Source organism: Epinephelus lanceolatus, chromosome 11 (assembly GCF_041903045.1).
Source record: "Epinephelus lanceolatus isolate andai-2023 chromosome 11, ASM4190304v1, whole genome shotgun sequence".
Lineage (NCBI taxonomy): Eukaryota > Metazoa > Chordata > Actinopteri > Perciformes > Serranidae > Epinephelus > Epinephelus lanceolatus.
This window is the reverse complement of record NC_135744.1, coordinates 7,291,460-7,303,609: the sequence shown is the minus strand read 5'-3', so window position 1 is coordinate 7,303,609 and position 12,150 is coordinate 7,291,460. Positions and strand designations below refer to the sequence as shown.

General features: G+C 38.3%; 1 protein-coding gene across 1 annotated transcript in view; it reads left to right on the top strand.

Moving 5' to 3' along the window:
* Positions 1-12,150, top strand: part of ntm (neurotrimin) — a 662,707-nt gene that overhangs the window by 406,513 nt on the left and 244,044 nt on the right. The gene's annotated exons all lie outside the window — the stretch shown is intronic.

Sequence of the window (12,150 nt, the reverse complement as noted above, 5' to 3'; positions counted from 1 at the left end):
AACCTCTGACCTTCGAAGTAAAGTCCTCTTTGAGATAGGAGGAAAAGATCTTCGATGAAGCACAATGGTTTAAGGCCAGATGAAGAAAGTTAAGGGGAAAAAAAACAGATGCAGAAAAGATACACTGCCACATTAGACGACACTATGAAAATGTAGACTTGGCTGCCCTCACTATTTTCAGGCAGTGATGTGAAGACTATTAAGAGACTGCAGAAGAGAGGCGCAATGGCTCTAGCGTGAACTGTAACAGCTTGAGCAAACTCTCCACAGAGAAACTAGTCTTGCCATTACTGGATCTCAGCACTCTGCTTTCCTTTGGTATAAAGAGTCAGGCCAGTCAGGTTGGTGAAACATATCTGAGCTGAGTGAAATGCACTAAAAACCCTACAGTATTTCTGTACGTTTAATTTGACACTGCAATGCCCTGTTAAATTAGAGGAAAAAATTATAGATATGCACATTTTTATGGTTAAATTAAGCAAATTTGGCTGCCAGTGCAGTTCATTTGCTTAGATTTCTTCGAGGCTGTCCACCTTCCCTAAGTCTTGAGGAATGGCTCATTTCAAGGAATTTTTGCTAAGTGAGGTTAATTTAAGTCAAGGCCAATAATACTCAAAAATAAATTACTTAAGGTCAGATCAAAGTACTTCAAGTAAATTAGTGCTATTCTTGTTCCTTGAGAAGAAACACGAAAGAAATTAGAAATTTGAAAAATAAATAAGTAAAACATGGGGTTTGGGGATAATGCTCAAAACAAAGAAGATTTTCAGAATGAAAAAAAACCACATTTGTCTCTCTCAAGTGTTTTAGACAGTTGACAACTTATTTTAAGAAGCTGCTCAAAATTAAAAACATTGAGTAGGATGGAACTGAAAGACATAGGCTAGACTATCTATAAAATAATTTGACCACTAAATATCAGCACAACTTTTGGAAAAATATTAAGGCAGTTCTTCTTTACAAAGTTTTTCGAGTTAAGTAAATCATGTTGGTTGTGCTGAACTAACTGAGTTTATAAGATTATAAAAGACTCATATGATTTACTCAATAATGCCAGAGTTGGAACTACTTTAAAAAAAAATAAGCATACAAATTTTTACCTTATTTTTAAGTTGAACCAGTGGGATTTTTTTTTTTAGTGTGGAATCTGGTCGTGGCAAGTTTAAAACCAGGGACAATGGCAGATACTAACCACTGAGCTGTAGCCATTGTACCCAATCGGCCAGTCAGACTACCCTTTTTTTTATCCAGGCTAAAATATCTCAACAACTATTGGATGGATTGCCATGACATTTAGTACAGACATTCTTTTTCTTCAGAAGATGAATTTGTATGACTTTGGCTTTTTATTTGGTGTTCTTGCCAGGACATAATTGGTGCTTATCCAATACTTTGGTTTATGACCAAAGGATGTTAGGTCCAAGGACCACTCTGAGACTGTCAAGTTTTGTTCATTGGATAACTGAACAGAATGCAAATCACCAGATGAACTATTGTTATTAAATGGCAGAGACTGGAAAAACAATAATACGAAAAGACACTGTGTCTAAAGAACAAGTTTATACAACCCCATGTGAGCCAGAAGAGTCAAACTTAAATCAGAATTAATTATTATTACTGTTATTATTTATTTATATATTTAGTTTGTCTTGAGAGTCTAGAATTTATAATAAGTGTTAAAACATAAAGGAGAATGACAGACATTTATCTTGAATCTAGCTAAAAATAACCACTAACAAGATACATTTTTTTCAATTATGATAAGACATGTGATATTTACTTAAAATTACAGTGTGTAAAATTTAGGGGGATTTAATGGAATCTAGCAGTGAGGACTGCAGATTGCAACCAGCTGAAACCTGGTCAGAATTCTTGCAGTGTTCATAATTCAGGAGGTTTTAACCAGGACTCTAATTATCCACAGAGGTCTCCTCCTCTCCAAAACAAAAAGACCAGGTGATTAGAACTGGTAGAAACACTTGACAAAGTATTTTTACATTAAAAAGCCAGTGTTTCTCTGACACTCTCAGTGCAGAGGGGCTGCTAACTACAGTGGCTGACGTGAAACATGAAAACATGAAAACATGAAAACACGAAAACACGGAAATACTAAAAGCAAATGACCCTATCTAGAGCCAGTGTTTGGTTTCTCCATTCTAGGCTACTGTAGAAACATGGCGGTGCAACATGGCAGACTCCCTGGACGAAGGCTGGCTCCCTATGTAGATATAAACGGCTCATTCAAAGGAAACCAAAACACAACTCTTATTTTCAGGTGATTATACATTAAAGAAACCATACTTTTCATATTATATTTCATTTCTGCCATCCCCCTATGTCCAACACTGGACCTTTAAATTTAATCCGTCTTTTGTACCTAGCACTAGATAATCCAATACATGGTCAAATCAAGTCCAGACTAGCATGTAAATCTAACTATGATTATGATTAAAAATTATTATACTTACTTAAAATTTTAGATTTTGAAGTTGTTCCAATTCCAAGTTGTGGGCATGCAAAAAGGCTCATTGCAGTATTTAATTAGTTGATTGTGTTCCATGATTAATACAAAAAAAAAGAAAAAAAAAAAAAAACCTCTTTTACATCTGAAATTTGTTTACATTTCAGAAAGCATGTGGACCTTTGTTGGAAATATCCTGAATCAAGGGTATTTGATTGGAATATAATTGTAATGAGCATATGCATACGAATTATGCATTCTGTGAATTATAATGAATCCCATAGTCATTGACAGTGACAACATTCTGTCATTGTTTTGTCGATTACTGCTGCTGCTTCCTCTGTGCCCCCCTTCCACTACCTTTGATGAAAAGCCTCACACTCGTTTAAGCATTCAGTTTGCTTGATCAAACCGAGGTGAAACATTTTTTAATCAATGTCATGAATAATACACTCCTGGGTGTCTCCTGAATGTTTTGTGATGGAGTTTTCTGTCACATTTTGCTCAGTTAATTTAATTAATAGGACGATTTTTTACTTCTTTTATCAGATGATCAAGGTAATAAACATGCTTCACACTGTCACAAACAACGCTGTGCATAATTTCTGATTTTTGTAGGGTGGCATAGCTTTGAGATGAGTGTTTTTCTCTCAGCAAGCCAGTTCTAATGTAGATCTGATGATCAGAAAATGCACAGCCCAGTCGTCTGAAAAAAATGTTGGCACAGTATGTTTCTGCAAACCATGAATGCATTACATTTGCACATTTTATGTGTATCATATCAACGTTTCTTAAGTGATGTAGTATGTGAGCTGACTGTGTCCTCAGGGTTTGAGGGTATAATGCATGGCGTGTCATCAAAGCGAGATGCCTGCCAAGCAGCAGACCACTGTTCAACACAAACAAACAAGCTGGAATTTTTTCTGCCAAGACATTTCTGAATTTCTTGTTTGGATAGTGGCATGAAAAGCAGTTGTTTTTAGCTGAGACAGTGCTGCATTTCCTGCCAGGATGGTGGCATGAAAAGCGGTTGTTTTTTAATCAAAACATTACTGCACTTCCTGCCCGGAGAGTGGAATGAAACGAGGGTGTTTTTTATCAAGACAATGCTTCATCTCCTACCAGAAAGGTGACAAAAAGTAATTGTTTTTTGTTGAGACATCAATGCATTTCCTGCCAGGTTAGTGGCACAAAAAGCCAGTGTTTTATAACAAGACATTGTTGCATTTTCTTTTTTCCATTGGAACATTACTGCATGAAAAGCTAGTGTTTTTTAACTAGACATTGCAACATTTCCTGCCAAAACGCTGACACAAAAAGTGTTTGTTTTTTATGGAAACATTGCTGAGTGTCCCGTTGGGATAGTGGCATAAAAAGCAGGTGTTTTTCAATGAGACATTGCTTCATTTCCTGGAGGTATTGTGGCACAAAAAGCAGTTGTAATTCATGGAGACAGCGTTGGGTTTCCTCTTGGTGTAGAGGCATGAAAAGTGGGTGTTTTTTTAACAAACCTTGTTGCATTTCCTGTTGGGATAATAGCACCAAAAGTGGTTGTTTTTTATTGAAACATTGCTAGATTTTCTGTCAAAATGCTGACACAGAAAGGGGTTGTTTTTATCAAGACATCGCTGCATTTCCTGCCAGGATAATGAAAACTGATTTTTTTAGTAGTTTTTGTGCCTGACCCTGACCACATATTTACCACAGTGTTGTTGAAACGTAAAGTATTAATGTATCTGCTACATTAAAACATGCAAATGTACCGAATCCATGGTTTGCAGAAACATACAATGCCACCATTTTTTTAGCAATTGTGTTAAGAATGCATCTGAGCTCGTCAAAGGCATATTATCCCATAACCACACATCTGCTACTGTATACAACATGTTGATGGTTTATGATCTGCGCTGACTGGGCTGTGAGTGCAGCTGAAATAATTTGGGTGGAGCTCACTGCTGAGAGAAAAGTGGAATTGGAATTGTTCGGTTCTGCCTGGGGTGCAGGGGTGCAGACTAGATTTTTGGAGCATCATATTCTCCTCAGACACACATTAGCTACTTTTACAGTAATACACAGACTCCAGCACTGTAGGTGTGTGTATCAATATAACACAGATCAAGGTGATGGGTTGACGGCAACATGAGGTGAGAGGTCGTTAAATATTTAATATTGGGTCTTTATAGTTTGTCTCAGAATTCCCAGAGTGGAGTGAAGAGACTTTTATTGTGGAATCGACTGCGCAGCTTTATTTGACCTCCACATGTTATTGCTCAGGGACAGAGAGACACCAGTGATCTTCGCTGCTCATATTCAGATTGTATCTGTTTGCCAACAAAGAAATCGATGGTCTTACAAGTCTTGTGATGTACAGTTATTAATACAGTGTGGAATTATTCTATTGCAGGCAGCAAATAGATCAAAGGCCAAGGACGGTGCTGTGCAGTGATTTAACAAACTGATGAAAAGATGAGATCCCTGATTCACAGCTGTAGCAAAACACTACCACCCATGCATACTTCCTCCAAGATGGGTGAGGAGTAAGGAGGTGGGTGGGTGGGTGAGGAGGAGGGGGGTGCAAATAAATCAAAAGAGGCTGGTATGTGGATTTCCTAAACCAAACAAGTTGTTCCAAGCCGTGTGTAATTCACCCCACAGATGATGGGTTTTACAGCCTTTTCGCCTGTATTCTATCCAGTGGGGATCTGTAAATCTGTCAAGGAGAGAGTCAATTCCATTCCCCGTGCCGTAATCTCATTTGCCTCTGGTGCCAATGGTGCATCAAATGTCGTCGCTGGCTCCTGTGGTTGGGTGCAGTGCCTGCCTGCCTGCCTGCTGCACTGCCGAGTCTAGCCCGGGAGTAAATTCCACCTGTCCCACATGAGGTGCTCCATCAACCACAAAAATTCATTATCCCAGAATGTTTTAAGGGGCTAATGGAATCCTTATCTTTATTTTGCACTGGAAGAATTTAATTACATGCTGTAGTAAAAGTTCCCCCAGTTTATCAGCCCTACATGCATATCTGTCCTTTTTTTCGGGTCTCACACTGTTTGTAAGGATGTTCCTGGGCTGATGTCTGTGTTTTACAGTACTAACTGCCAATCACAGGATGCAGTCATTATGCTGTCACATCATGGGGTTAGCCTATTCTCTATATGTAGCCTATAGCAATCAGATAAGATGAAATTACAGCAGTTAGGAATGTACTCATCCTCCTGCACACCCTGAGTGAATGGCATTTTGGCATTTCCCTGCAAATCTGTGGTGTTATTAAGAAAAAAAGGAGCTGGTGTTGTACATGCATCACAATAATGTGTACAGTGGATTTCAATCAAACTGGCTGCTTCACTTTGTTTTCTCTCCAACTTGTTTTCTCCCTCTTTCATTGTAACTGCAATTGTTTGGGATTGTGTGGATGGAGGGGATTGCATGCCTGTTAAGGGTAAAAAGACAGCCAGAGAGGGGATGCAAATGAAACAAAACACTCAGACTTTGTTTAGGGAGGGATAATTGTGAGATATCGTTTGTTTCCAAATTGTCTCGGAGAATATCTTTGATGACGATCCTTTTTTAAGTGGAAGCTGCAACTGTTATAGTTAGTGCTTGCAAAAGCGGAGCATTTTCCTGCTTCACTGTTGACGGTCTCCGTGATTAGGGAGAGAGTTAAAGAGAAGGCGTTGCTGTGGCCTTTTGCTGCAGAACATTTTCTACCACATAATTTAGGGCCACCAAGTTGCCTTCAAATCCACAGGAAGTTACTGCAAGCTAATAATTACGGACAATTTCACCAAATTGTGGTGACGCAAGATAGCTAAATAAAAGCCTGTAAGTGTCCAGGGTTGTTATTAGGCTGAGTTATTAGAAAAACGCAGCACAGTTGAGTTATTTGTTAGTTGTTTATTTTTCTCTCCACCAGAATAAAATTAGTTGGACTGTGTAAATGTCTAAATCTATGGCAAAATTGTAATTACGCAATAACCACATCAGAAAATATTCTCATATGCTTAAATGCATAAATAGTATGACCAGTTAATGTGGCTAAATTAATTAAGAGTTGAAAAATTATGATTTGAATTTATTGTTTTGGTTTTGGGTTTTTTTTTTGCTATTGAATTGAATTGTATCAAGAATCCCAGAATTTCACTGGTATTCTATCCATCTACTAAATTTCTGGTGTTATGACGTCCTTATTCAACACATTCTCACTCTGACTTCGCCACATATTTACATCTAGTCATAAACTTTCCAGGCTGAGATATGACATGTAAGGTGCCCTGGGTGTGTTGGTTGTTGACGTTCTGGGACTCTGTGTCAACTTCAGCCTGTTACATGCATTGTCTGTTTTAAAAATTCATGTCCGTTTTCACAGGAAATGTACAGTTTACACACAGTCTCTTCTAAAATAAATGCACTACGTTGGTACAACTGATGTTGTTTTGCCTTCGCGATGGTAGCTCAGTCCATGGGACTTGGGTTGGGAACCAGAGGGTCACTAGCTCAAGTCCCCGATGAGACCAAGTGTGGAGCTTGGGCTGGTAACTGGAGAGTTGTCAGTTTACCTCCTGGGCACTGCGGAGGTGCCCTCAAACAAGACACCAAACTCCCAACTGCTCAGGGCGCCTGTCCATGGGCAGCCCCCCCACTCTGACATCTCTCCATTTAATGTATGTACAGGTCCTATTTGTGCATGTATTTGTGTGTATATGACAACAGAGTGAACAGAAAATGGAACTTCCCCTTGGGGATTAATAAAGTATACTTTTTCTTTCTTCTTCTTCTTCTTCTTCTTCTTCTTCTTCAATAAACGCAATGTGGTTACATTTAGCCAACATGCCCATGGTGGGTTTTTGACAAAAGCAAGTGGTTGGGTATCAGAAAAGAGAACAAGGTTTGGCTTTTCAATCATACAGGAAGGGAACACCGACCTCCTAGGTGGTTGCTGGACACATCTACCACCCCTCCCACCTGCCCAAATTGGACTTCCGCTCCCTTAACTATGTTGTCGTCCTGCTGCGCTTCCCCCTGATGCCGCCAGGCATCATTAAACAATAACGACAACTGGCCCCGTATCATGCTGATGTGAAAGGAAGGCCTTTGTTGGTGTCTGATGCCAGATGTCAATGACCAAGTGCTGGTATTTGACAACTTCAGAGTGAGACTGGGTTGCCTTATCTGTGGCATATCCTATACTGACGTCAGCTGTCAGCTGTGCCAACACCCCCGACCTCCATGCCCTCACTGTCTGCTGTGTTAGATAAAGGCTTCCTGCACTGACTGATGATCAGCATTGTATGTAATGTGCTGTAAAATTGTCCAATATGAACAGAATCAACTGTTGTGGATTACATTGAATTTTTTTTTATTGTTTGGTCTGTGTTTTAAATAATAATGAATTAATTAACAGTTGCTGTACATTATTATTGAAACAGACAACATTTTAGCTCCAGCAGCTCCATTATTCATCTTCATCTGTGAGCTGATATGAACTCACCTGACATGATCTTTAAAACGCATGTGATGGAGGGAATGTCTCAATGGGGCAGACAAAGAGGTACTGGTTTCTATTAAAGGCATTATACACTGGAGCTTGAGAAATGTCTCCTTGCACAGGCATGTACCCTGTTAAAGATCTAATTCAATGATTTTGGTTAGTTCAAGCGGTCACAGTGGAATTGGTGGGCCTTCACTGTAAATGTTTTTTAATTTGTTCATACATATTTGCCACACACTATCTCACTATCTCTTAGACTAATAATGCTATTCAATTTTAGCACAACTACAAGGAGAAGGATGTGTGACTACTGTTCTGTGACAAAATTAGAAAAAATTAGAAAACAGTCTTGGCGGACAGTAAGAGCTACAACATTCCTTTATTTGTTTATTCATACATATATTCCTATGTCAAGAGCACTATCTTAGAAATCACCAATCTGGATTTCCACAAAATGGCACTGAACCACCTGACAGGGGCACTAGAGTTATGGGTTAAAGATAACATTTGTTACTGCCTCGCCCCGAGGGGGAATGCATCATAATAAGGGTATGGCATGTTTACGGTTGCCTTGTTAAGAAAATAAATTTAAGCTGTGAAGATGTAGAGGTGTAACAGTTGGATAAGCTGGTGTTGATTTCCTATTTCTTTTTCTTCTTTGTTTTGACTGAAATGTCATTTGAAGCAGAGTATGTTATTTCACACAGATGGTGTGTGAACACCCAAGGACACCACAACACAGCACAGATAAATTTAGAGCCCATTAAAGACGACTAAAGTGAAAACATTTAAGGGGCTAAAAGCATGAAGATAGCTGCCATACACCACTATAGTGTGTCAAAAATAGAGAAGTCAGTCAGCAGTGACAGTGTATGAGGTGGCCTGTTGTTTTGTTGATCTTTTCAGTAAAAACCTGCAGTCTATACTCTGCTGGCTCTTATTTATTTTCTGACACTTGTCTAAGTGTACGAGGGGTGTCGGAGTATTGTCTGGGTGCTGTGGCTCTCAGCCTTGACCTCTTCAGTAGTTGTTTATAAAATTGCTTATCTAGAAAAAAATGAAATTAAATCTGTTGGCGCATTGTACAAGCACCATTTAAAAGCCTACAATATATCTGTTTTTTTTTTTAAACTCTTTGCAGCTATATATGTCTCCATCAGAATCAGACATGCTTCATTGAACCCTGTAGGGAAATTGGGTCATGTATACAGTTGCTCTTATAGCACACATATAGAAATTATAAGCTGTTCATAAAAATACGTGCACTATGCTACGATATATAACACAATATAGAGAAAGGAAATTGAAAAATAAGAAATATGTGAAGTGAAAGAATGTACTCAGTAGAGTGCAGATGTCCACCAGGCGGCTGTCCAGGCTGATCAAGCGTGCCTCAAAATACATGCCACGTCTATTTTTGATGGAGCTGCTATGTGTCACACTCACACAGCAGATCAAGTCCCCCTTCTAACAGGCACTATTTGTGAAACATAAATGTGATATAATTATGAGGATGAATGCATTTTTAATGACCAATGTACAGATATGACCACAGCCACAAATCTTAAATCCATATCATGGACTTTAAACAGTATTAATTGTCTGTGGGCTACAGCACAACAAAGTAGGAAATAACAACAATAAACACAATTAAAACATACAGAATTAGAAACCTATTAATTATATACCCTTCTTTCTTACCTAGGGCAGAAGCATAAATATCAAGGAAAAAGTAACCAAATCAATAAAATTTGTAAGTTTACAAACTGCTCTGCTTCTGAAACACTCCTGCTGTGGTATGTCACCATGCAGTGGACACAACAAAACCAGGTCACAGGTGGACCATTTTCTTTATGAAAACTATGACAAAATTTTTTGCAGGATTTTCAAAATTTGTTAATCACCCTTAAGCATAGAGTTGGAAAAAGAATAAGAATGAGAATAAGTATAAGAATAAGAATACATTTTATGTAAATGGTGCCTTTCAAAACACTCAAGGTCACAGTCATAAATGTGCACACAAAATATGAGGCTGATTGGTTCAGTAGTTTGTGAGATTAGCTGCGGACAGATGAATACACTCTCTCTGTCTCTGTCTCTCTCTCACACACACACACACACACACACACACGCATGCCTACACACATTGAACCAAGCACATGGTCATGATTCCCCCTCTAGGCTTATACCTGGAGGAGATGAAAATGCTGATAAATGGGACTTATCTATCTATCTATGGTGCTTTAAGTGTAATTGTAGTTAAAACATTATTGGATTGCTTTCATTTGTACTATATTTTAGGGAAAGTTCATTTGTATGCAGTATAGAAACAGCTTTAGGTGTGACAGAAATCATAAAACAGATTTGTTTTGTCGGTGCTAATTCAATTACACAGAGCACATCTCTTGTATATTTTTTTACGACAGCGCTATCAACAGGAAAATGGGCCATTCTTTAATCAACTTTGGCTAGCTTGAAAGAAAATGTCACCAATCCAGGCGCTGCCCTTTCTCTTGTTTTGGCTCCATTGATAACATCTGGTAGTAATAAAACTGCACTTTCAATTTTAGAATCTAAATGTCAAGGAAGATGGGGAGTCATATGCACAAATAATGTTGCAGGTTTTAATTTGAAGGTTGTTTCGTAATATAGTTTAGAAATATGCATTTGATGATCAGTCTGTATATAAGGAACAGCATTATAGAAGAGATTATTTTTACCCATGCATTTCAGAAAAGAAAGCTTAAGCTTGGAGTTGCAACTGATTGAATGAGATAATGATACAGTTGCAAGCATAGAAAACCAATCAGCAAACCTATATCAAACAATTATTGGTATTATGGATGGCAATACTGGTCTGTCTTGGTCTTCAGGGGATGAATCTGACTGACTTTAGTGATACAAATATTCAAGGTTCCTAGATTGTTACACACACACACACACACACACACACACACACACACACTGATTAATTATTGTTTCTATTCTATATTAAATATTTTGAAATTGAATACCTCAAGCATGGAGGGTGCTACAGCTTCACTTCATTGTGCAGCCCTGTATTGTAAAATGACAGTAAGAAATCCTAAAACCTTGTAATGAATGTTTAAAAGTTCTATTCACCAGTTATTTGCCTTCAAGTGGTCATCAGTTATCAGTCACTGCTAAATCAAGCACATGATCTGGAGCCATGAAGAGGCCCCAGCAGGACGCTAATAACACAAGCCAGACATAAACTCCACTGTTTGTCCTTATTAGCAGCCTGGAGATGTTGTTGTTCATCACTGCATGTAGGCTATTAACAAAATTAACACACATTGTCATAGAGAATCTGAAGCCATTTGGATGTATTTAACATTAACCTTCGACAGTGTATGGCAGTAACAGCTTTAAAAGTTGATGCTCTGGTTCCCCCACCTACTTCAATATGATCAAATAGAGTCAAATCAAATAAAAGCATTTGAACTGACTCATTGTTTTGATGTATCTTTAATTTTTTTTTACCCTTTTTTTTGTTTGTTTTGAGAGCCACTGATTATTTTTCTGCCTCCATGCCAACAAAAGCCAGCAGAGCCAGAGCCATTATGTTTTTGGGGTGTCTGTCCGTCTCTCCGTGCATACATATGTCCTTCCGTCTGTCCCATTCTCGTGAAGGCGATATCTCACAAACACCTTGAGGTAATTTCTTCAAATTTAGCACAAACGTCCCCATGAACTAAACAATGAAGTGATTCGATTTTGGTGGTCATAGTTCAAAGGTCAATGCCATGAGGGAATTTTTTTTTTTTTTTTTTCAAATTTGGCAAAAACGTTCACTTGGACTCAACGATGAAGTGATTCGATTTTGGTGGTCATAGGTCAAAGGTCAATGCCATGAGGGAATTTTTTTTTTTTTTTTTTTTTTTTTTTCAAATTTGGCAAAAACGTTCACTTGGACTCAACAATGAAGTGATTAGATTTTGGTGGTCATAGGTCAAGGTCACTATGCATCCTTGTATCTGTCTCATTCTCATTATAATGATATCGCACAAATGCCTTGCCTCAGTGATGAGCTGATTAGATTTCGGAGGTCAGAGGTCAGTGTCACCTTGCATTCGTCTCATCCTTGTGAACACAAGCTCAAGAAGACCTTGAGGGAATTTCTTCAGATTTTAAGTAAACCTCCTCTTGGACGGAAGAATAAGATGATCAGATTTTG